Source organism: Hibiscus syriacus, unplaced genomic scaffold (genome assembly GCF_006381635.1).
Source record: "Hibiscus syriacus cultivar Baekdansim isolate YM2019G1 unplaced genomic scaffold, ASM638163v2 tig00110174_pilon, whole genome shotgun sequence".
NCBI lineage: Eukaryota > Viridiplantae > Streptophyta > Magnoliopsida > Malvales > Malvaceae > Hibiscus > Hibiscus syriacus.
In genome coordinates, this window is record NW_024062612.1 from 3,892,780 (window position 1) to 3,920,048 (window position 27,269).

The 27,269-nt window shown below is 35.7% G+C and overlaps 1 pseudogene; it reads left to right on the forward strand.

Moving 5' to 3' along the window:
• Positions 1–784: 784 nt before the first annotated feature.
• LOC120216957 lies at positions 785–18,360 on the forward strand (annotated as a pseudogene).
• Positions 18,361–27,269: the final 8,909 nt, after the last annotated feature.

Genomic DNA, 27,269 nt, shown 5'->3' on the forward strand with positions numbered 1-27,269 from the left:
TTATTCTTTTATGGTTCCTATCTACACTATTCTCTTGAGAATTTGCAGGTTTCATTCAAGATCAGTGTCTCTCTCTTTTCTCATCTCCTTCGGATGAAGAAAGCAACCTCTCTTTGGTATGTTGCGGTATGAATTTTGATTGATTTTTTTTCTTTTTTGGGTTAATATAATGATTACTGAAGATTGACAAATTTTGGCCATTTACTAGTAGACTGTATTTTTTGTTGTTGTATTAGACGGTATGATTTACGTGTCCACTGAAACTCCAGTTGTCTATATATTTTTCAAGGTTTGAAATTGACGTTTTTGATAACATAGTTTGTATAAATACAAGATAAACCATCGAGAAGCCCTTTGTTGTTTACTTCAGAAACGGTAGTTCTCTTATCTTGGACAAAATTAACTATATTGTCTATCACTGTAATTAGAAGCTCCGTTTGATAATCTTTATGTATTTGTTTGTTCACAGTAATCAAAAGTTTGGAAACACTTCATTGCTCCAAAGTTATACTGTGAATGAAATGTCCCATATAACTTTGTTTACATGGCAGGTTAATATGCTTCTTGCCAAAAGCAGCTTGTCCATGCATGATGTTCTGCTTCACCATTGTTAGATGGCTTGCACTAGTAGAATTCTCCTTTGATCTTTTGATTTCAACATCTACAACATAATCTGCAGATAGAATAGTTTTAGTTTCTGGGGTTAATTAGGGCTATTTTATTGTTTCACAGGTTACTGGATGCTAGACAATTCGTACAATATTGTCTATATATTTAAGTTGAGATCAGTTCCGTTGGAGAGGTGAGCATCTGTCTGCCGTGACACAGAACAGAAAGCACATCCAGAGTGCTGTGAAGCTGTGGTTTAAATGGCCAAAACTTGTTGGCCATACTTTGATCCTGAGTTTGAGAACTTAAGTGTCAAAATTAATCCTCCCAGGTTCTGTTTCTTTCTCAAGAGAACTTGCATGCATTTTAGCAGTTCTCACTTTCTATAATTATAACTCTTTGTTTCTCTTACCTTTTCTTGTAGGGTGTCTGTGGACAAAATTAGTTGCAGACACTGTATTGTTGTAAAGGTAGATTTCATTGTAAATAAAAGTTTTTGCCTCATTGGCCTTCGAACTTACATGGGTGCCATCAATTACAAGTACACTACTGTTAATCAATTGCATATAGGTTGACAGCGTGAATAAACCTGGAATATTGCTGGAAGTTGTGTAAATACTATCAGACCTCGACCTCACTATTACCAAAGCTTACATCTCCTCTGATGGTGGATGGTTCATGGATGGTATGTGTCGTAACCGGTTTTCGTCCGGGCACGAAATTTTTACTCGGCGGGAAAAGTAATGTGAATAAATGATTTTAAAATATTTGGGAGTCGCCATCGGCCTTTTGGGTCAGGTAGGTCGAATACCTAAAAATTATCTTTTAAAAGAGTTTTTAAGAAAACATCAGTTAAAAGATAAACTGATCTGCTTTTTAACCAGAGATTCGTTCTTTTTAATAATAAAAAGGGGTTCGTGGTCGATTACGTTTGGGGAAGGATTAGCACCCACACAATGCCCAAAATTGGTACTTATTAATTATAAATTGTCTCTTATTATTGGAAATTTAAAAATTCAAAAAATATATTTAATTTATAATCCAATTATTTCAAAGTTATAATTATATAAAATATATATATATAAAATATAAATAAAATATTTATTTATTTAAAAATATCAGAAAATGACTTCTAGGTGCCTTAAGACAGCTCTTTCTTTGATATAAAAAAAATATATATATATATATATTAAAATAATTAATATGATTTAAAAAATAAAATATTTATTTATTTAAAATATCAGAAGATGGACATCCAGTTGTTTTAAGACTGCCCTTTCTTAATATTGAAAAATAAATAAATATTAAAACATGATTAAAATAGGTTAAAAATAATTAAATAAGTTTTTAATAAATAAAATAAATATTAGATAAATATATATATTATGACTAAATAATAATAATAATAATAGTAAATAATAAAATTAAAACTATATATAAAACTTGTAAAAAATTTAAATAGAAATTGAAATAATGACTAAATTAGAACTTAATAGAATTAAATACCTAATTCGTGATTAATTATTTAAAATTACAGGGATTAAACATGCTATTCTCCTTATTTATTAATTTGGTGACTAAAATAAAATTATATAAAATTCAAATATCAGATTAAAATAAATTAAAAATATGTACTCGGGATTAAAATATTAATTATTAAAATTAAAGGACTAAATATGATTTACCCTAAATATATTATTTAATATAAAGGATTAAAATAAATAAAATTAAAATTAAAGAACCGAATTATAAAGATCTAAAATTGGGTTCAGTGACTAAAATGTAAGGATTACAAATTAAGATGGCTGCGGAAATGGTTTAACCTTTATGAAATTACACAGATACCCCTCCCCAAAACGACGTCGTTTAGGAAGGGGTATAAATACCCTAAACGCCTGGCCCGAAGGGCCAAACTTTCTCATTTCTCTCTTTATCAGTTTCTCTCTAAAACAGAGAGAAGCATTTCTCTGGCTTCTCTCTAGGTTCCCTCGCCGGAGGGAAACCGGCAGCCATAGGCCACCGTACTCCGGTGCCGATCACCGTCGCCAGCCACCGTAAACGGTGGCCGAAATTTACAAAAATACCCCCAAAGCGTAGATCTAAACGTCCTAAGGTCCGATCTAAGGTTATTTTAACCTAAAACCCCATAATATATCGTAAATCTACGATTTTCACCTTCGACGTTTTGATTTTCCGGCGACGTTTAGGGCTCTCCGATGATGGTCAAGGCTCCAAGGGTAAGTTTCTTTTCTTTCTTTGTTTCTGTTTTGGTTCATGCTTGTAGTGGGTTCTCTCTTTGTTTGTTGCCGTCTGTGGCTGTGTGTGGTTACTGGTTTGCTTGCCTCTCTTTTTTCTGTCTCTCCTTTTTTGTTTTGCAGGATCGGTGGCTTTTATAGCCACCACCGAGCCATGCTCGGACCGGTCTAGAGGGGGAAGTTCGGTGAGTCACCGAGCTATGTGGTGACTCACCCCATAGCCGCGACATGTGGGGGGGCAGCTGGCCTTTTGGAAACTTCTGGTGAGGCGGCGGCTTCGTGGCTGTAACGCTGGCAGCTGGAACATCTGGAAACAACGGCGGCGACCGTGTGGTCCATAGGGTTATGATACCCTAGGGTTTCAAGCTGGAGAGCTTTGGACCGTTGGATCTTGCCAGATCCAACGGTGGAGATCATTGGCGGCTGGGGCATGAGATGAGAAACCTTAGTTGGGTTTAGGGTTACTGTTTGGGCTTTGTAAATGGGTTTAGGGTTATGGGCTTCTGATGTATTTGGGCTTGTAATAATTATTTAATAATAATATACTAATAATAATGTTTAATAATAATAATAATAATAAATTTAATAATAATAATAAATTTAAATGAAAAAAATGATGTCTACAGCTGCCCCTCTTTGCTCATCCTTGTGTTAACAAGAATAGAGTAAAGACGAAAAAGACAATAATTTTTTCATTTGGCTTCTTTTGAGTAGGATGGAAATGTTTGAAAACATCATGCACTGAAGGACTTACATATGACCCGAAGGTTTTGAAAACATCATGCACTGAAGGGCTTACAGATGACCCGAAGGCTTTGAAAACATCAAAAAGCTCCCGAAGGCTTTTTGGAAACATCATGCACTGAAGGGCTTACAGATGACCCGAAGGCTTTGAAAACATCAAAAAGCTCCCGAAGGCTTTTTGGAAACATCATGCACTGAAGGGCTTACAGATGACCCGAAGGTTTTGAAAACATCAAAAAGCTCCCGAAGGCTTTTTAGAAACATCATGCACTGAAGGGCTTACAGATGACCCGAAGGTTTTGAAAACATCATGCACTGAAGGGCTTACAGATGACCCGAAGGCTTTGAAAACATCAAAAAGCTCCCGAAGGCTTTTTGGAAACATCATGCACTGAAGGAGTTACAGATGACTCGAAGGCTTTGAAAACATCAAAAAGCTCCCGAAGGCTTTTTGGAAACATCATGCACTGAAGGGCTTACAGATGACCCGAAGGTTTTGAAAACATCAAAAAGCTCCCGAAGGCTTTTTAGAAACATCATGCACTGAAGGGCTTACAGATGACCCGAAGGTTTTGAAAACACCATGCACTGAAGGGCTTACAGATGTGGGAAATAGTTTACTAAGTAAAAAAAAACTAAGGAAATCGTTTTCTTACTTTTCATCAATTTCATTTTTAGAAAAGATTGAATGAGAAACTATGGAAATCGTTTTCTCATTATTTTTTTTCATTCAAAATAACATGTTGATTGGGTAACATGCCCCAATCTCAAGATAATGCTCATTTTTGTGGATTGCGTCCATCTCTTCTTCAGATGTTTGCATGATTCTTGTATTTATGGTTTTGAATACCTTCTTCGTGTAAGGTATTTTTTTACCCTAAATCTTCTTGTTCTTTAGAAGATCTGTAAAACTTCATGTTTGAATGCACTCATATGTATCAATGTAATGCATTGGCTATTGTGTAAATGATATTTTTATGAATGCATGAATGTTGATGCAATCTTCATTTGACTTCAAAGTGGTGAAAGTTCATCATTTATTGCCAGGATTGCATCTGGATGTCAGTGTAGAGCTTGCATTTCTGCAGAATCATCTGATCAACTTGTATCTTTATGTCTTCTTTTCTTCATGAAAGTCTCTGAAGAAATGTTTCATTTGTGGAACTCTTGCCGTAGTCAAATGACCTTGATGTCCCATTTTGTCTTGGATAAAACCAATTTTCTTTGCTTGGACTTGTGTAGAAATCCCATAAAGCTTTCATCTTTGAAAAGAGAATATGTCATCTTTTAAAAAGAGAATCTATCGTCTGACTCAGCAGGGATTAATTAGGAGAGTAGAGTCTATTCCCATTTAACTCTTGAAACATATCATAAGGAAGATTTATTCCAATTCCTTTCATGTCTCCACATATAATCAGATCTCGAATAAGGCAACTTGAACCATATCATGTCGAGATGCTTAACAAAACCTGTCGTTCAACCTTAGTTGGCTCCACTAGTTATTGTTGTCAAAATTTTTCAGCTCTCTTTCTGTGGAAAGAAATCTTCATTATATCTCATTTTGATCTTGAAGTTGAAGAAGACAAACTTCATTGTATCAATAAAGGAAAACCATGATCTACAGTATTGGTTCAGCATCATAATTACTGGTTCGTAAAACATTTGACAACACATTCTTCATCTCATGTGGTTTCTGCTCAGATGTAAAACATTTGAAAACACATTTATCCTTTCCTGTGGCTTCTGCCAAGGTTTCTCAATCATTGAAACTCATTGTCTAGTGTTCAAAGCTTTTGTATGATGTCACTAGACCATTTGAGAACAAAACTCCATGGGGATTCAAGTGTGATGTTGGTATGACCAAAAAATTAGTCAAATCCACAAGATATGATAGTGCTGAATTGAATAAGAGACACCAACTGATCTTGATATCATCTCGGGCAAAGGCAAAGTGTGATACAGATCACGTTTTCTTCCGTCATGAGCATGGTAGAAAATAGAAACACTTTAGTTATAGGATCCATGTACAGAACGATATCCGTAGAATTCTTGATGCTGGGGATGAAACGCACATGATAAACCAAATAGATGAAAACTCGGTTTAGTCTAGCTGGCAATGATAACCCCAGTAACAATCGGGAAAGAGCAATATACATGAGCTTCTCTCTTCAACATCATCAATTAAACAAAACTGATATGAAAAACAGCTTCATAACCTTAACAATATGGTTGAAACTAACTGACAGGAATCTCAAAGAAATGTTTTCAATTATCACCGACACACAAAAGGCCAAATTCAGATTTCGAGGTCTCGAGGAACTGATCCCTGGATCGAGTAGTCTGGGGATCATCTTTATTCATGCAATCATGATGCAGTTTATCAAAGAACATTGTCATGTGACACATGGTTTAAGAAGATTGGGTATTTGAAACCATACTTGCTGAATAAATATTTGTTCAACAATAGGACCCTAATGCAACTGCCTGATGAACGAACGAAGCAATTATGTATAGTCAACTTGACTGTTACTGTTTCACCATTTTCATTCTTCATATCTTTATGTCTCATTAGAAATATTTGTTCAAGTCAATGATCTCGACACATGATGATATGGGCCTTCAGCATGCCCAAACATTTGTTAATACAAATATTCAAAAATGCATCAACAATCCTAATTCTGATTGAAATGGGCTTTCAGCTTGCCCTATCATTTGCTCTTGCTGATCTGAGCCCTTAAAATGGCCCAACATTTGCTGATACGGATGTTAAAAGTGTGTTCACATTATTCTTGTTGAGATGAGCCTCCAAGAATGTCCCATTTTCATATTGCTGTGAGCCTTCAAAATGCCCCAATATTCTATTTCTGGTTGAAATGGGCCCTTAAGATGTCCTCTAGATCTGTCTGAATTGGGTTTTCGAGATGCCTCAATATTCTGCTTCTGATTCACTCTCAATGTATGTTTGACTGGAATATCATGATCTCATGAGATCCAATTTTACAATACACTGTTATGGGTACTTGTGGCTTTATTCGTGCCCCAAATCTATTTATCTTGAATGCTCTCATTATGGTTTCACTAAACAGCAGTGTTGTCAAGTAACTGGAGGAATCCTCTTCACGTTGTCACAGACTTAAGAAATAATCAATCATTTTGACAAAAACGTCTGAGATATGTGCCTCTTTTGAATGAAGTGACCATTTTCTGTATATAGAGGGATTTAATCAGACAGAGTAGTAAAAATAGCTTGGTAATCCGTTCCAGGCTGACACAGTGGTTTATCATCTTTCAGTGAAGCCCATCTCTGAAATATACTTTTCTGTGGGAGAAAAACCAATTTATGTGAATAGTAATCTGCTGCAATGTCAAGATTACATATACAACGGTACATGCTCTTGAAAAATCCACACCCATGCAACATGTTGATTCTGATAATAACTCGTCTGATTATGAAGTGATCTTTCAGGATGATTCCACAGATATTGATAGTTCTTCTGATATCGAGGAAATCATGAATTCTGATTCTGATGAGGAGAGTAAACTGTTATACTTGACAAAAATGAGATTCTCAGAGGCTAAGGCTTCAATAACTATGGAGAGATGTGATCTGGATTCATCAATTGCAGAGTTGACAGATTTCATATATGCTGCTCAAATGGCTAAGGCTACTAACGCTCTTATTTCAGAAGAATATAGGAATTCATTATGCAATGACCCCAATTACAAGAAAAGGCAAAACCCAGGTTATGATTTTTGGAAAAGGAAGCAGCAGAGGAAGCTTGAAAAGAAGCTTCCTAATGAAGACGATCATGCAGTTCATCTTCCTAATCCAATTATTGGTTTTAAGGTTCTTACCAAACCAGATCAGATAACTCAAAGAATACTTCCAGAAGATGCTATTGGGTCTTCTTATTTCTACTACGAGCAAATTTATCTTTCAAATCCAATGATTGGTTTTGAGGTTTATACCAAATCAGATCAGATAACTCAAAGAACACTTCCAGAAGATGCTATTGGGTCTCCTTATTTTTACTACGAGAACGTGGCACTTGCTCCAGTTAATGTTTGGACTGGGATATCACAGTACTTATTCGATGTAGAGCCAAAATTTGTAGATTCGAAGCATTTTCATGCTGTTACATTGAAAATGGGCTATATTCATAATCTGCCAATTGAGAACAGATTTCCTCTTATATTGTTTTCTCCACGCACTACATGATTTTTCCATTGACAAAGAAATGATGGCCTTCCTGAGATCCAAGAACAAAGTTGAACTATTTATAAACATGTACAGGAAGTGCCAAATTGACAGAAAGGATCCGTAAGGCTCTTGAAGCTTATGACGATGAGTCACCTTCGAGTGTCCAGAAGTATGTTCTTGATGAGTGCTGAAAATGGAATCTGGTATGAGTTGGAAGGAATAAAATTGTTCCACTTGAATCTGATGAGGTGTAAATGCTTCTAGGTTTCCTTAAAAACCATACATGAGGATCTGTATAGAGACATGTTCCATGGTGGTATCAATGCCCTGTCTCTTTTCTCTGGAATCAGTGATGCAGAGATTGCCTTCTATTGTCTTGGCATACTTTTAAAAACAGATGTGCAAGAACTGAATGATGATCGGTTGGAGCAATTGATGAGTAGATTTGGCAAATTCGACCTTGTTGTCAGTGGTATCCAGCGTAACAACTTTACTGGAAGAAATAAACATTATCAGGATGAAATAGAAGATTTTTGTTGGTGAATTTTCTTGCAATGACTGCTACGACAACTATCTCTTCTGCTGCTCCAATATATCCCACTCTTTTCAAATTATGGAATGATTTAGTTGACAGTAAAACTGGTCATCTTTAACTTTTGGAATCCTGTAACCAATGTTACCCTATATAAAAGGCCTATAAGGGTAGATTCTGTTCCAATGTCTTGTTCTGTGCCCTAAGTCCTCAAATTCAAATTCAGCAATCTTCTGAAGGACATAATGGATATCATCTTGACAAAGAAAATGATCGTCATAGAAAAAGTAGCAATGTATCAAGACTTGAGCCAACCAGAGTGCAGGTAGTGACTTGTTCATGGCTCTATGATGTAATCTTCTAGAGAACATGAATTGATGGTTGGGGAAAATAATCTGTCTGGTGATGCTTATTGCCCTCAGCATGAGATAAACGATAATCTTTCTTGATGAGCTGCTAATGTCACAGGGGAGTGTCACAAGTTCAATTCTCCAGTCTTTCTGACTTCTCAGACACTTGCTTTCAAAAATGTGAAGTGCTTCATTATTCTGGCCTCGTTCATTCTTTTTCTACAACAGAGGTAGAATAAACAACAATTGCTTCAAGGACCTTCCTCATTTGAGACTGTCCTGTTTGAAAATGTTTTTTCCTCCTTTGTTTATTGAAGAATGAAAGACTTTTACAAAGTATTGCCCTTAGGTTCACAATAGAATCAGATCATAAACAATGAGTTTAATAAATATCAAATAAATCAACTACACTTTTAAATCATTCAAAAATCATAGTCCTATGGCAAGTGTCAAAATTATTGACTGATTTGAGGTGTAGGTTGATTCTGATAAAGTAAGGTCTCTCAGGTTCTCAGGTTAGTCCAGCATATATGTCTCTTTGGGCTTCCATTAATTTGAAGAAATGGTTGTTATGCTCATCTTGTAAAGATGCTTCTCGTTTCCAGACTCATGAACGTCTTTGGGATGTGCGGTGTTTCATTAAGATCGTCTCTTATGTCATTGTTGCACCATTCATTATTCGAGCCGCCTTTTTTAGGTTTTCAACTCGAATCTCCTTTGGTTTCAAAATGTTATTTTAAAAAATTTACATCTTGAGCTCCCCCTTTATCATTTTCATATATGCATTAAAGATTTTAAAAACCAATTTTTGCAAATAAAATCAATCTTGGAAGGCGGAATGAATTCTAAAGATATCATTTTACTTAGAAATCCATGTATGATTAGAATGGACTTTTCAGGTACGTAACGTAGGCCATGGCTTATGGTTACGAAAGAAAGGGATAAAAAGGCCCAAATAAGTGGTTAAGGGTAAAAAAACCAAGGATCAATTCATTCTGATGCCATCAATCTTGCCTTGCTTAACTTGGATCTGCTTTGTTGGGGATTTTTCCATTTGGATCCCTCTAGACTGCCAAATTTTGGATTCATTTCCAATTTCATATCTTCAGCATTTCTTGCTCTTCTTGTTCGTACTTGATCAACCTTGTAACTTGAGGCTCAATAAGTCACCCATCTTGATTCAATTTTCCTTTTCTTCTTCTTTTTTTCGTTCTTATTGGATGAGTATAATACTTCAATTGCTTTGAGCACCTCCTTTTCCTTTGCATTTTGGAGGTTTTCCCTTATTCTTGAATGGATTGATCTTCAAGCACTCTGTATTTGACATACTTTGTAGTTCAAAACTTTCATGACTTCATGGAAACTTGTATTCGTAATAAAACTGTATTGACAATCTTTATTCTTGTGAGCCAATATCCTTTACCTTGCCCCCCAATGTAGAGGGTGATCCTTGGTTAGGGTTGAATTAGAAGAAACATTATTCAGACAAATAGGGACAACAAAGGATTATATATATATATATATAAAGGATAAATGAAACAATGCCGTTCATCATCTCATACACAGAAACCTTTGTAAAAAGAGGTATCCACAGGGATGAATATTCAAGATAACTTTATTTACATGAAAAAAATGTAATTAATGCATGATATTTATTTCAATCAATCTTTCCCCTTCTTTTTGAGTATGCCCTAATCACTCGAAATTATCATCAATGAGTTGGTCCCTGATGCCTCATCTCGTCTCTTTGTAGTAAGATTCACGGATAATTGAAAGTTTGGTTCTTTTGAGGTCTTTTGGTTTTATGATGGTTTTGTGTTCGAAAACACAAATGTGTGACTTTTGAAGTCATGTATATGGTGGAATGTAGTATCAATCAACTATACCCGAAAAGGTAAATCTGGAGTAGGTGTAAAACAGGTGGAGACATTTCTTAGAATCTTTGTAGTGTCAGGATTTGGTTTGAGTAATTGGCATTGGATGGGATATTGAAGATATAATTTTACCACTTGCCAATAGATCTATAACTCTTGAAAAATTAAAAGAACATTTAATCTACTTGATACTCAATAATCTCAAGATTAAAATTTGATTCCTTGCTCATAACCTTAATAAGCACACACATTTTATTGCACAAAAAGCGGAGAAAGGAACAAAAAACAAGTTCAAAAACAAGATGCTGAAAATAGAAAGGTACTACAGTGGTAGATAACACTTCCACTTGTTTATGCATCATCACTCCTTTAATGTCGGTTGTGTAATAAGATCAGAGTCATTGTCTTCATTTGCCCCCCATTTCTTGATCATTTTTTGTGTCAAGATTCTTTTGTCAACAAGCATATTTATTTCTTTTAACAGTTGCTTACAATTGCCCGTGGAATGCCCAAATACTCCCAAGTGAAAATCACAAACACTACTTTGATCATAGCTGAGCAGAAGGGTTTGGTGACATTTTCATTGGTCTTGGTGTGATGTACTGACCTTTAACCAAATGAGGGTATAAGTCTGAAATAGAAGTTTGGAACACTTCTAAAGTTTTTCTTGATCGCATGACTTTCTTTGGTCGATCCGAACAGTTACTTGCTCTTTCTTTGCAATTGCGGGGATTCTAGATGCGACATACATTACATCATCATCTTTCGCTTTTTGATCCGTTGGGCTCTTGGATGTGACTTTTGAGTTTTCTTCATTGATTACATTCTCAATTAAATCTCCACTTGTCACAAGATTCTCGAATCCTTTGTCGGATTTGCCTGCATTAACTCGAAGAAAGGCGCTGGAAGGGAATCACGAAACATACGTGATATCTTCTTCTAACTGGGAGGTTGAACTTGTGCTGCCACTCTTCTCCATCTTAAGGCATATTCTTGAAATCTTTCATTGGTTTTCCTTTTTACTCTTCGAAGATCCATAGTGTTGGAGCTAAGCCTTAACATACCAATATTGTCCCAAAAATGCATCAGCTAAATCTACCCATTCTTGATCTGTTCTTGGGTCAACTGATTGTACCAGACTATGCTGGGTTAACAAGGCTATCATGGAAAGAGTGAATTAAAAGGTCATCAGAATTAAATATCCTCCCATTTTTCTGCAAAACATTTTTAAGTGGATTAGGGGACAACTTGTGCCATCATATTTCTCAAAATCAGGCATTTTGAATTCATGGGGAATAATCAAATCTGGAACCAAGCTAAGCTCTCTTGCTTCTAATTATTGTGGTAGGCACTAACATCTTTCATGTTTCTGATTGCTTTCTGTCCTCTTAACTTTCTCCTCATATTGTGAATAATTAATGAGGCTATTCTTGGGTTTGAGTGGGATGCCCAGGGTATGTTGTCTTTCTCGACTCTTCAATCTGATAGCACGATTTCTCTTTAGCAGTTATCTCTTCTTTATCAATTCCATTCCCTGAATAATTTGATCTGATCCATCTGGTACTGAACTGACGTTCTTTCCTTGTATCCCGAGGTAACCATGTCAATTGTTCTGGCCACTGGTCTTGTAGTCCCTATAAGATTGCTCCATTGTTTTCATGATGATGGTAAAGTAAAATGAATGAATGACCTTGGTTTTACTGTTACAAAACCTTTCATTAATTACTACATGTTTTATATTTAATGTATATACAGTAATAAAAAATGTAATGTAAATGCGAAAATGCATAAATTCCAAAAATAAAAATGCAAACTGCAATTCAAAGGCAAACATAAAAGTATGAATGCAGAATGGAAATGCAAAGATGTAAAAAGTAAGAATAAGAATGTAAATGCATGTATGAAAATGTGTTACTCAAGAGTGATCATTTAGAACAGATTCATTGAACACAAAGTACATCAAACAAAACTTTTACATGCAGGGGACAACTTTTAGTCCTAACTTCAACAAAACTTTACATATAAGGAATAACTTTCCCATTTTCTCTCTAAAACCAAGTTAGTTATCAGCTTATGGACCATATTGCTTGTCTGGACTGCAGCTTCTTCCATGACGTTCTGGTGTTCTTTCCTCTCCTATGTCAATTCTCGGAGTTGCTCATTTTCCCTTGTGAGAGAACATTGTGGTTCAAAAAGTTTTGGACAAGATTCATGTATGTTGCAACTTTTTTCAGTTTGGTGACCCCTGCTATCCTCTTCTGGGGTGTTCCCTATGCCAGTATTTGAAAGGCTTGACTGACCTTTTGGAAATCTTCATGTATGGTTTCCATTTTGGTGCTTAATTATCGTTTTCAATCTTTAAATGACGTATTGAGCTTCAAACTCAGCAAATCTTCTTCTGGGTGCCCCTACTGATATCTTACCTTTGAAGACTTTTGGTATTAATCTAGCAGGACCTTTGGTTACCAAACTAGGTCGATCATCTACCATAAATTGTAAGGTTCCATGATCCAAAAGACTTTGGACTCGACGTTTGAAGGCAAGACAATTCTCGATGGTATGTCCTTGAGCTCCGGCATGATATTCACAATGAAACGTTGATGTCATACCAATTTGGATACGGAGGTTGGAATGGTTTTATGTAATATGGAGCTATTTCTCGTGCTTCAAGTAACTTTTCATACAAATTTATATGATATAGTATAGCATCAACATGAGAACCGCCTTTTGTCTTGAATTGAACCTGAGTTTTAGATATCGGGAGCATACTAAACTTCGATGATTTCAGGTTACATGATTCTTCTCTTCTCTGGGAGCTTGTACAGTCGTCACCATTTCTTTGGTATCTCCAGACGATTGGTGAATACGAATGATGACTGTCTGTAATTTCTCAAATTGGTTAAGATCCGAAGTCCCTTGCATATATGAAATTGCAGGATTATCTTCATTAAGCTTTCTCTCTTTCTGTGCAGGAATCTCTTCTCTTTTGGCCAAAACAGATATTCTATCCATCATTTTGGACATCTGCTCTTATTTCTGTATCTCCTTTTGCTCTTCAATGGGCATACAATCTTTGGGTGCATAGCTCTTCTCTATCTTCAGAGTTCCCTGAGGAGGTCTTTTCTTGGCCGCATCATTTGTTTGATCATAGAACTTTTGTCCATTTATGATTTCTTTCTAATTTGATGAACAGTCTTTTCAGTTAACACCTTTTGGTCATGATCATGCAATGCAAACAAAAGAAAATAATTTAAACAAATTAGAGCAAAAATAACATACATGGGAAAATAAGAAAATAAAATGGTTAATACAACTAATTGAAAGAAAAAATTTATTTATCATGGTATATAATAAATCCTAACCTCATGCTTTCTAGTTCCATGCTTTGTTTGGAAAAATTAACCTAACCGCATGATTTCTAGTTCGCATGCATTTATTCAGGGAGAAAAAATAATAATAAATTAAATCCTTTGTGTACACCTATGAACAGAGGTTCAGTACTGTCTTAGATTAGGTGAATTTCTAGGGTTTATTATATGCAGGTTTTTAGTTCTAGGAGTAAAGGTACTCGAACTGTCCCTGTTGATGCCCCTTGGGCTGTTAACCCTCAATCCTAGTCCATCACAGACTAAAGTGGATCGAGTTCAATTCGAGGGGATACATTTCTCTATGCCTGACACGGAGAATAAATTCTCACGAAGACATAGAGCATATGAACTCCGAAAGTTACTTGCTAGGTCTGACACGGAGAATAAATTATCACGAAGACGTCGCTTTCACTTCCACTTAAAAGGGACAAACTCAATTATAGAGCTTTATGTTATGCAAGTGTTGTGTGTGAGGAGAAATGTTCAAACCTCTAACAGAAAAATAAATAATAAAATACTTGCAAATAATGAAATATTAATAAGAAAATATATAAATACTATGAAAATAATAAGTATATAAAAAATTTGAAAAGAAAGAATTATAAATCAAATATATGAATTTTTTAATTTATAATTAATAGAGACAATTTATAATTGATTTTAAAAGTTTGACCGTCCCCAGCGGAGTCGCCAAGCTGTCGTAACCGGTTTCGTCGGGCACAAATTTTTACTCGCGGGAAAAGTGATGTGAATAAATGATTTTTAAAATATTTTGGGAGTCGCCATCGACCTTTTGGGTCAGGTAAGTCGAATACCTATAAATTATCTTTTAAAAGAGTTTTTAAGAAAACATCAGTTAAAAGATAAACTGATCTGCTTTTTAACCAGAGATTCGTTTTTTTAATAATAAAAAGGGGTTCGTGGTCGATTACGTTTGGGGAAGGATTAGCACCCCCACAACGCCCAAAATTGGTACTTATTAATTATAAATTGTCTCTTATTATTGGAAATTTAAAAATTCAAAAAATATATTTAATTTATAATCCAATTATTTCAAAGTTATAATTATATAAAATATATTTATATAAAATATAAATAAAATATTTATTTATTTAGAAATATCAGAAAAGGACTTCTAGGTGCCTTAAGACAGCTCTTTTCTTTGATATATATATATATATATAATTAAAATAATTAATATATGATTTAAAAAATATTTATTTATTTAAAAATATCAGAAGATGGACATCCAGTTGTTTTAAGACTGCCCTTTCTTAATATTGAAAAATAAATAAATATTAAAACATGATTAAAATAGGTTAAAAATAATTAAATAAGTTTTTAATAAATAAAATAAATATTAGATAAATATATATTTATGACTAAATAATAATAATAATAGTAATAATTAAGAGTAAATATAATAATAAAATTAAAAACTATATAAAACTTGTAAAAAATTAAATAGAAATTGAAATAATGACTAAATTTGAACTTAATAGAATTAAATACCTAATTCGTGATTAATTATTTAAAATTACAGGGATTAAACATGCTATTCTCCTATTTATTAATTTGGTGACTAAAATAAAATTATATAAAATTCAAAATATATTAAAAATAAATTAAAAATATGTACTCGGGATTAAAATATTAATTATTAAAATTAAAGGACTAAATATGATATTTAACCCTAAAATATTATTTAATATAAGGATTAAAATAAATAAAATTAAAATTAAAGAACCGAATTATAAAGATCTAAAATTGGGTTCAGTGACTAAAATGTAAGGATTACAAATTAAGATGGCTGCGGAAATGGTTTAACCTTTATGAAATTACACATATACCCCTCCCCAAAACGACGTCGTTTGGGAAGGGGTATAAATACCTAAACGCCTGGCCGAAGGGCCAAGCTTCCTCATTTCTCTCTTTCTCAGTTTCTCTCTAAAACAGAGAGAAGCATTTCTCTGGCTTCTCTCTAGGTTCCCTCGCCGGAGGGAAACCGACAGCCATAGGCCACCGTACTCCGGTGCCGATCACCGCCGTCGGCCACCGTAAACGGTGGCCGAAATTTACAAAAATACCCCAAAGCGTAGATCTAAACGTCCTAAGGTCCGATCTAAGGTTATTTTAACCTAAAACCCCATAATATATCGTAAATCTACGATTTTCACCTTCGGCGTTTTGATTTTCCGGCGACGTTTAGGGCTCTCCGATGATGGTCAAGGCTCCAAGGGTAAATTTCTTTCTTCTTTGTTTTCTGTTTGGTTCACTGCTTGTGTGGTTCTCTCTCTTTGTTTGTTGCCGTCTGTGGCTGTGTGTGGTTACTGGTTTGCTTGCCCTCTCTTTTTTCTGTCTCCTCCTTTTTTTGTTTTGCAGGATCCGGTGGCTTTTATAGCCACCACCGAGCCATGCTCGGACCGGTCTAGAGGGGGAAGTTCGGTGAGTCACCGAGCTATGTGGTGACTCACCCCATAGCCGCGACATGTGGGGGGAAGCTGGCCTTTTGGAAGCTTCTGGTGAGGCGGCGGCTTCGTGGCTGTAGCGCTGGCAGCTGGAACGTCTGGAAACAACGGCGGCGGCCGTGTGGTCCATAGGGTTATGATACCCTAGGGTTTCAAGCTGGAGAGCTTTGGACCGTTGGATCTTGCCAGATCCAACGGTGGAGATCATTGGCAGCTGGGGCATGAGATGAGAAACCCTAGTTGGGTTTAGGGTTACTGTTTGGGCTTTGTAAATGGGTTTAGGGTTATGGGCTTCTGATGTATTTGGGCTTGTAATAATTATTTAATAATATACTAATAATAATATTTAATAATAATAATAATAAATTTAATAATAATAATAAATTTAAATGAAAAAAATGATGTCTACATTATGCATATACTGATATTTACCAAGTTTGTTTATTTTAGGCCTAGAGATTTGTAGTATTTGACAATGTTTTGATTCCTTTCAAACAGTGTTTCACGTCACTGTTCAACAAGGAAAAAAGATACTGATGGAAGAACAATTGATTACATTGAGAAGGTACGGACTATCTTTTCCTCTAGAACTTTTATCTTCCTTGAACTGCCATTATTGCTCCAAAAAATTGGTCAACTAGTACTAGTGGTGTTTGAATTTTCATTAGGCTCTAGGACCCAAGGGCCACACGGCTGAATGGATGAAGAACTGCCCTGGTAAACGCATAGGGAGGCACTCTGTCGGTAATCACACCGCAATTGAACTTGTTGGAAGGGACAGACCTGGTCTCTTATTAGAGATCTCTGCTGTACTCGCCGACCTTCAATTCAATGTTGCTGCAGCGGAAGTGTGGACACATAATAGACGAATAGCTTGCGTGCTCTATGTCAACGACTCTTCAACAGATCATGCAGTGCATGATATGAACAGATTGTCTATTATGGAGGAGCAGCTTAAGCACATCCTGCGTGGCTGTGAGGAGGACGACAAAGTGGCTAGTACCAGCTTCTCCATGGGATTCACACACATAGATCGGAGGCTTCATCAGATGATGTTTGCTGAAAGGGATTATGAAGGTGGTGGAGTGACAAGTGAAGTTGACTATGCCTCATCCTTCAAACCAAAGATCACCGTTGACTGTTGCGAGGAGAAGGGGTATTCAATTGTCAGTGTCCGGTGCAAAGATCTAGCTAAGCTCATGTTTGACATTGTATACACGCTCACAGACATGCAATATGTAGTTTTCCAAGCCAATATCTGGTCCAATGGTCCCTATGCTTCACAGGTATGCATGGAAACCAAATTACCTACAAAGGTATGCAGAAATGATCTTAATTAATGACTTTCATGCAGGAATATTTTATTCGCTACATCGACGGGTGCACGCTCGATGCAGAAGGAGAGAAAGAAAGAGTCGTTAAATGTCTAGAAGCTGCAATTCATAGAAGAGCGAGCGAGGTGAGTAGTATGTCTAGCTGAAAATTCTCTGTTCGTGTTAGGCCATTGTTTTGTTTCTAAATGGTTCTGGTGCATCAAATTCTTCGAATTTGGAATCAAAATGATCTGTCTTAAATATTCTCTTGCTACTAAGAGACATCTACTTTGTTGCCATATAAGATTGGGAGTTAAACGAATGCAGGGTTTAAGTCCGGAGCTTAGTGCAAAGGATAGAGTTGGTTTGTGTCGGAAGTAACCAGGATTCTTCGAGAGAACGGATTGACGGTAAGAAGAGCAGAAATCTCAATTGTTGGGGAGCAAGAAGTGAATGTTTTCTACGTGAGAGATGCTTACGGGAATCCAGTGGACACAAAGGTGATCGAAGCACTCCGCCAAGAAATCAGTCAGTCAATGATGCTTAACGTAAAGAAGGATCCAAAAGCACCCCAGGCCGAGTCTAGTAGCGGATGGTTCAAAGCAAGTTTTTCTTTGGAAACTTACTGGAAAAGTGGTTGGCTTGATAGATCCCATGTTTGACTAACAAAAACTCAACTCTGATGAATAAATGCATGGTTTTGCTTACCCACTATTATGACGACTTTTTATCCCTTAAACATTAAGTGTTTTTTAAAAGATTATTTCCAAATAAAACTGTCTTCCGGCAATCTAATTATTCAAACTAAACTAAACTGTCTTCCGGAAAACTTGATTCGCGGACTTTATGACTTTGATGGTGTTTGGGAAGACCAGACTGATGATATTCATACCGAGGCTGTTCGATACTTCACGTCACTCTTTGGAGCTGCTTCGACGCATTCACTTGATACGGTGCTTTCATCTGTCGAACCGGTGGTAAGTCCGAAAATAAATGAGATTCTTACCGCCCCATACATAAGAGAAGAAGTGTACGCTGCTTTCCAGCAAATTCACCCCCACAAAGCTCCTGGTATAGATAGGTTACCAGGCAATTTTTATCGCTCCTTTTGTTCGCTTGTGGGTGATGAGGTGATCGCTTTTTGCATGGATATCTTGTCTGGTCGTCGTTTAACGCAATCAGTGAATCAAACTGTGCTCGTACTTTTTCCAAAGGTGCCTGAACCAACTAGGTTATAGCATTTCGGCCAATAGCAATATGTACGGTGTTACATAAAATTATCTCGGAAGTCATAGTTAACAGACTTCGGCCTTTATTATCATTGTGGATGAAACTCAGGGGGCTTTTATTCCTGACCGGTTGATCTCTGATAATGTCTTCATCGCTCAGGAGATCTTTCATCATATTAAGTCTGTTTCCACAACTTGCTCCAAAGGGTCAGCCTTGAAATTAGACATGGAGAAGAAGTATAATCGCGTAGATTGTCCTACCTCCGTGGCATCTTATCTCGACTTGGGTTTACTTTACAGTGGGTTGATCTAATTATGTCGTGTGTTACATCTGTTACTTATCAGATTCGTATTAATGGAAGTCTCACAGAAGCGTTTACTCTACATCGAAGCCTTCGTTAAAGCAATCCATTATCGCCATTCTTGTTTGTGCTCTGTGCTCAAGGTTTATCCTCCTTACTTCATGCGGAACAAACTGCTGTCTGTGTTTTGGGACTTCAAATCTGTAGGACTGTACCCCGTCTAACTCATCTCCTCTATGCTGATGACTGCTTATTTTTCTTTCGTCTCTCAGCTGATGAGTTTCGGCGTGTTCTCGAAGTTCTTGACATCTATGAAGCGGCTTCGGGACAGAAGGTAAACTATACGAAGTCTAGTCTTTATTTCAGCCCTTCAACGCAAGCCTTTGTCCGATCACAACTAAGTTCTTTGATAGGGCTGGTGTGTTTCGATCAGCCGGGGTTTTAATTGGGAATGCCTGTTGTTGGTCGTAATAAAAATGATGCGTTTGGTTTTATTCGAGACAAGATTGCTTCCCGTGTGCGAGGTTGGACGAAGAATACACTTTCTTTTGGAGGTCGTGAAGTCTACATAAAATCGGTTGGTCAAGCTATCCCTACATATATTATGGGATGTTTTCTTCTTCCAGATGGGATTATTCGGGATATTGACAATGTGTTACGTGCTTATTGGTGGTCGGGAGATCGTCGGACAGAGGTTGGCCTTTAGTTGCTTGGAGTACGGTTTGCCAGTCGAAAAGAGTTGGGGACCTTTTCTTTCACGATCTGCGTTTATTCAATTTAACAATGTTGGGAAGGAAAATCTGGCGATGTATTCAAAACCCATCCAGCTTGCTTTCTCGGATGTTGGGAGCTAAATATTTCCCCTCTGGTAATATTCTTACAGCCACAATAGGTGAACGACCTTCTTACGGTTGGCGAAGCATATTTCAGGCCATTCTTTGTTTCCGGGATGCTTTCTTCTGGAGAATTGGGATTAACAGTGCCATCCGACTACATGGTGATCGAGGGGGGAGGGGGTTCAATGCCAATCGAGTTTACAACTGTTTATGGGGATAATGCAGTTCAGCCGCTTCAGGTTGGTGAATTTATGATCCCAGATGAGCCATGTTGGAACTACTCTCTTGTTCGACAGGTGTTTTCGCATACAGATGCAGAAGTCATTTTGTGTTGCCCAATTTCTCCAGTGACACATGACACGTTGGTGTGGCAAGGGCATTCCATCGGTTCTTATTCTGTGCACTCTGGGTACCGTTGGCTTTGTAGGATGTTCAGGCAGCAAGTGACGCCATCCCGTCTATGGTTGTTCATCTCTCGCCTTCCTACTTTACCAAGGGTGCGTGTTTTCGGTTGGGGAGTTGCTCATGAAGCGTTACCAATCCGCCGTCGATAATTCATGGATGGAATTTCAAATGGGTCCTGCCCTTTGTGTGATTTGGCCGATGAAACTGTCCTTCATGCCTTTCGGGATTGTTTTGAGGTTTTACCAATTTTTGCTATGGCTGATTTACCATCCTTTGTCACCTCTAGAGTGTTTGAATCTTGTTGAAGTTGTTTGGAGAATTTGATGTCACTTCTAGATGCTAACGGATTTACATCTTTATTGATGCTGCTATCATAAGTGTGGTATCGACGTAATGTACTGATTCATGAATCAAAACTGATTCCTAACTAATATGTTTCGGCATCCTCAAAGGCTCTGCAATTGGCGTACGCTGGTGCTAGTTCATCACGACTAACCGGATGTGCTGCTGCAAGTAATATTTCCCACTCGGATAATTGGGGTAAGCCATTATCGGGTATCATCAAAATCAATGTCGATGGAGCTTGTCCATCCTCGGCTGACGCTCCTGTTGTTGGAATCATTGCAAGAGATTCGGATGGGTTTGTTCTTGGAGGTTTAACTACATGTATTGATGCTCCTAAAGATCCTGCTGTTATAGAGGCTTATGCTTTAAACATGGGACTTCAATTTGCAATAGAATCAGGTTACTCGTATGTGATCGTAGAGAGTGATGCGGCCAACGTTGTCTCAAATGTGCTTCATCCTGAATATGATCTTTCACTGCTCCATTTCTATTTAATTGAGGCTAGGGCTATTCTGGATTCTCGCCCAGATTTCAGTATTGCAGTGATCGCCAATCAGCAAATATGGCCGCTCATACATTGGCTCAGTTATGAGCAAATACATCCAAACGTAAATAAAAATAATCGAAATAATATTTAATTTATAGGGTATAAATTTAATATTTATAATATGAAACTAAAAATAATATTTAATTTTTTTATATATTTTTTTATTTCCAATTCAATGAATATAATAAAATTTATTTTAATTAAAATTAATAGTAAATAAAATTGAATTACAATTAAATGATGAAATGAGATATTTTTTATTATTAATTTAGCATACCACGTCACCTCTTTAATGATAGATAATAATATTGTATCCATTTTATAATAAAATTTAGAGTTTAATGCTCCTTATATAACATTTAAAAATTTAATGTTTAAGAAAATCATTTTAATATAATTTAATATCTATTTATAAATTTGATGTTATAAAATTAACGATGAATGTCAATCATTGACATCTATTCTAGAAATTTTCGAGAAGTTCTACCGTACGGTGACCTTAATATACGGCTAAAGAAATATGTAAAAATAACAAAACCGGTAAAAATTACCGGAAACATTATTATTTCTACCTAAAATATTATTGAGCGTTTTACAGAGCTTGGTAATATATCCGGTAAAGCGCTGCCTAAAACATTATTTTTTTCTATCGGATATATTATCAAACCCGGTAAAGCGTCCAATAATAACAAAACCGATAGAAATAATAATGTTTCTGATAATTTTTTACCGATTTTGTTAAAAAATAATAACAAATTCAATAATACATTTCCTTAACCGTATATTAAACTGTAACATATACACTTCCAAAAATTTCCAGGACGATAATATACAAATCAAGTACATCTAACAAGTTACGGAAGAATCACAACCTACTTTACTCTAATCAATAATGGACCCAATTTTTGCTCAATTTATTTGGAAATCAACGTCTATCAAACAATTTAATAATAAAAAAAGTAAAGTATTAGTTTATTTTTATAATACCTTACTATTGTTGGAGAATACAATCAAAAACTCCAATCAACCAATTATATAGGATAAAAACAAAATCATTATTCGACTATATTATTAGTAAAAAATATTATTTTAATTTTATTTGATATCAAATTATAAACAATTATGTTACTTAAAAAAATAAAATAATTGAAAAAAAATATTGAATGAAACTGATTCAACAATTTATAATGACAAAAGAGAAATTGAACTCGCATTACAACCAAATTATAAAACTTCGCCGCATTTTATTTCAAGTTATAATTTTAATTACAACTAATATATATTCATATAGCTACAATCAGCATTAACGACTACAATGCAAAGACAAAATTATAATTAATATGTTGATCAAATTCCATCACTAACTCCACTCCTATGAATGCAAAAGTGATCGTGATTAATTATAGATATAAGTAGTGGTGTCATGTCTTTTATAAACAAAAGCCCTACTTGCAAGGGAATGTAATAATGAATAATGTGGAGGTGCACAATCATGTTCCCCTATATATAGCTCTCAATTTATGCAAACCCTGTCGACCATGCATGTAAAAAGAATGATCCTACACTAATTTGCGAGTCCAATTCAAGCGGGAGGCTCAGATAAGACAAGCTTTCTGTTTTGGTGGAGGATTACATGGCACAGCAATGACACATTATAAAAACAAAAGAACAGCTAAGAACAGTAGTGGTTAGTAAGTGTTGAAAAAAAAGAAAAAGAGAGAGAGATCCGTAACGCATGATGCATCCACCACCACCACCCCTGATAAAAGCGTCATTTAGATTTTGGACTCCACTATGTGTATGTGATGCGACTGATTGGATGTGGTTATAATCTATATATTTCCATCCAATTTGAAAATACCACATTTAAAAAAAAAGGTAAATTACATTCTTAGTATATAAATTATCAAGTTTTTGTATATTTTGGTATCTAAATTTTTAACTTCAAAACCATCATTAACGTTTAATTTTTATTTCATTTTAGTACTCGTCGTTAAAAACTTAAGGACTGCATTTATTATGTGTAACATCATCCATTACCATGAAATTTGAATTGCTTTATATCAGTTATCTATTTTACTATTGCTACTCATCCTGAAACCTTATTTGTGCCCAACCTATACAAGATCAATAATTAATACTTGTGTCCGTACTAAAAAAATATTTCTAGATTTACCACTAAAATTTAACATAAAGATCAGATATACATATTGAACATAAACATACTTCATCAAATACATAGAATTATTTAGGTTTACATATCACACCGTCTTAAGTATTCAAAAATAAAAGAATTTACATTGATAAAAATAGAAAATAATTTGCAGATACTAAAATATGATCTAAATCACTCTTTCAAGATCAAACTTGTGACAGAAACAGTTAAAAAATGAGTGAACTTCGAGAAGAACAATGTGATAATTGAAACTTAAATGAAATGCATGATAACATACCTAATTAAAATTTAACTTAGTGTTAATTATAATAATGCATGACATTTCACATATTTTTTTAAACACAAAGTTACATAATACAAAAGCAAAGTATTTAGATGCATTTAATTAGATTTAGTCTCATGATTTATTAATATTTAGATTTCATCTTCTCTATATGTATCAATGATGATATAATAACAATAACCATTCTTTCCTTTGGACAATATCGAATCCCAAACATTAATATCCCTCTTCGTCGATAAGATCAAAATCTTTAAGTAATATGTCTCGAAAAATTATAAATCTTACACAGGGACGGAGCTCTTTTAGAGCCCAAGGGTTTCAGTTCCTGTTAAAATTTGTATATTAAATATAATTTTTATTTAATAGTATTTTAGTTCATATAAAAATAAATATTTAAATTTAAAAAATGTAAAAATTTATTAAATATTTAGTCAAGTAGTGGTTGAACTAAATAATGATAAGTATGTGTTCTCAAATTTTTAGTCTAATTATAATTTAGGCCATTGTAAGTTTAAATATTAAACATATTATAAGTTGTCTTGTGAATTTTAAGTTTTTATTATGAATTTAAAGTGAATACTGTTGAAAAATAAACAAGTGGCCAAGCCACTTTCGGTGGCAGCCACCAATTTTGTCAAAAAGGTTGGCTATTTGTTGAAAATCAACAATGGTAAAATCTCAATTTTAGTCATTGTAATTTAGAGTATTTACAAATTAGTCCTTAAGCTTCAACTATAAATACCCTAGCTCATTTATCTTCAAAACCATCCCAAAGCATTCTAGCTTTCTTCCAATACTAAAGAGATTTTAGAGAGTTTCTTGAGAGTTATTTTCTCCTTTTTATCTAGAGAGAATTATCATTGTTTTCTCCTTGGTAGATCGAGAGAGGTTGTAATTCCTATTTTCCATAGTGAAATTCTTCTACCGTTGCCCGTGATTTTTACCCTATATTATTCAGGGGTTTTCCACGTAAATTTTGTGTCTCTTTTATCTTCATTTTTATTTTCTCAAATTATCAGTTGCGATTTTGCTCTATCCGATAGCCGTCTTCCGCAACAATTGGTATCAGAGCTAGATTAGAGTGTGTAATATCTGCTTATTGTCTTTGTGGTTGCCACCAAAAGGTGGATCCTCCAACATAAGAAAGTAAGAAGTTATTACCCATTCTTTGAAGGTTCCAGAGAACTATTCACGATAGTGAAATAGTGGGAGCTATCCGTAAACGAAGCAATGGCAACGAAATTTGATATTGAAAAGTTCAATGGGAGAAATTTCTCATTGTGGAAATTGAAGATGAAGGCCATCCTACGGAAAGACGGGTGTCTAGCGACTATCAATGAAAGGCCGGTGGATTTCGCAGATGACATCAAATGGAACGAGATGGACGGGAATGCTATGGCAAACTTTCATCTAGCATTAGCAGATGAAGTATTATCAAGCATCGAGGAGAAGAAGACAGCTAAGGAGATATGGGATCATCTCATCAAATTGTACGAGGCCACATCGCTGCACAATAAAATTTTCCTTAAGAGGAAATTGTACACTCTCCGTATGTCAGAATCTACTTCAGTGACGGAGCACTTAAATACACTGAACACCTTATTTTCTCAGCTTAAATCCTTAAGCTGTAAAATAAGAGAACAAGAACGTGCTGAACTTCTACTTCAAAGTCTACCGGATTCGTATGATCAACTCATCATCAACTTGACAAACAGTAATGTCACCAGTCTAGTCTTCGATGACGTTGCAGCTGCTGTTCTACAAGAAGAAAATTGGCGCAAGAACAAGGAAGACAGACAAGTAAATCTGCAACAAGCAGAAGCATTGACAACGATGAGAGGGAGATCAACAGAACGTGGCCAAAGCAGCAGTCATAAACATGGTAGATCGAAGTCGAGGAGCAAGAAGAATTTAAAGTGCTACCACTGTGGAAAGAAGGGTCACTTGAAGAAGGATTGTTGGAGTCTAAATAAAAACTCCAATCCACAAGGCAATACCGCAAACACTTCAGATGATGGGGATGCTCTATGCTGTGAAGCGTCAACCACCGTGGAAGGCAGAAAAAGATTTGCAAATATATGGCTCATTGATTCGGGAGCGACATATCACATGACCTCAAGAAGAGAATGGTTCCATCATTATGAACCTGTCTCAGGAGGATCTGTGTATAGTTGCAATGATCATGCCTTAGAGATCGTTGGACCATTAAATTGAAGATGTATGATGGAACAATTAAAGTTGTTCGAGATGTGCGGCACGTGAAAGGTCTGAAGAAAAATTTATTATCTTACGGATTGTTGGATAATAATGCTAGCAAGATTGAAACACGGAAAGGAATCATGAAGGTGTTCCGTGGAGCGCTTGTGGTGCTGAAAGGTGAAAAGATAGCTGCAAACTTGTACATGCTGAAGGGAGAGACATTGCTAGAAGCAGAAGCCTCTGTTGCCTCATGTAGTTCAGATTCTGTAATGCTATGGCATAAGAAACTTGGACACATGTCAGAACAAGGAATGAAAGTCCTTGTGGAGCAAAAGCTACTTCCAGGCTTAACAAAGGTATCACTTCCTTTGTGTGAGCATCGTATAACATGTAAGCAGCACCGGTTGAAATTCAACACATCAAATTCTAGAGGCAAAAGTGTTCTAGAATTGGTTCACTCTAACGTATGGCAAGCACCAGTAACATCCCTAGGTGGAGCAAAATACTTTGTCTCATTTATTGATGACTACTCCAGGAGATGTTGGGTGCATCCTATTAAGAAGAAGTCAGATGTGTTTTCAACTTTCAAAAACTTCAAAGCGCGGGTGGAACTTGATTCTGGAAATAAGATCAAGTGTTTCAGAACAGATAATGGAGGAGAATACACAAGCGAAGAATTTGATGACTTTTGCAGGAAAGAAGGCATCAAAAGACAGTTCACAATGGCGAACACTCCTCAACAAAATGGAGTGGCAGAGCGGATGAACAGAACTTTGTTAGAAAGAACAAGAGCAATGTTGAGGGACGCAGCCCTAGAAAAATCATTCTGGGCAGAAGCAGTCAATACCGCCTGTTATTTGGTGAATCGAGCTCCATCAACTGCAATAGAGCTGAAGACACCAATGGAGATGTGGACTGGTAAACCAGTTGATTATTCAAACCTCCATGTATTTGGAAGTATTTTGTACGTGATGTACAACGCCCAAGAAATTTCAAAGCTGGATCCAAAATCCAGAAAATGCAAATTCTTGGGGTATGCTGATGGAGTAAAAGGGTATCGCTTGTGGGATCCCACTACCCGCAAAGTGATCATTAGTAGGGATGTTATCTTTGTAAAAGATAAGCTACAAAGAAAAGAAGACAATGAAAGCGCTGAAAAGTCAGAGACTACACATATACATATAGAAAAGGAGTTTGAACAAGGAGATTCTTCTGAAGCAGAACCAGCACATG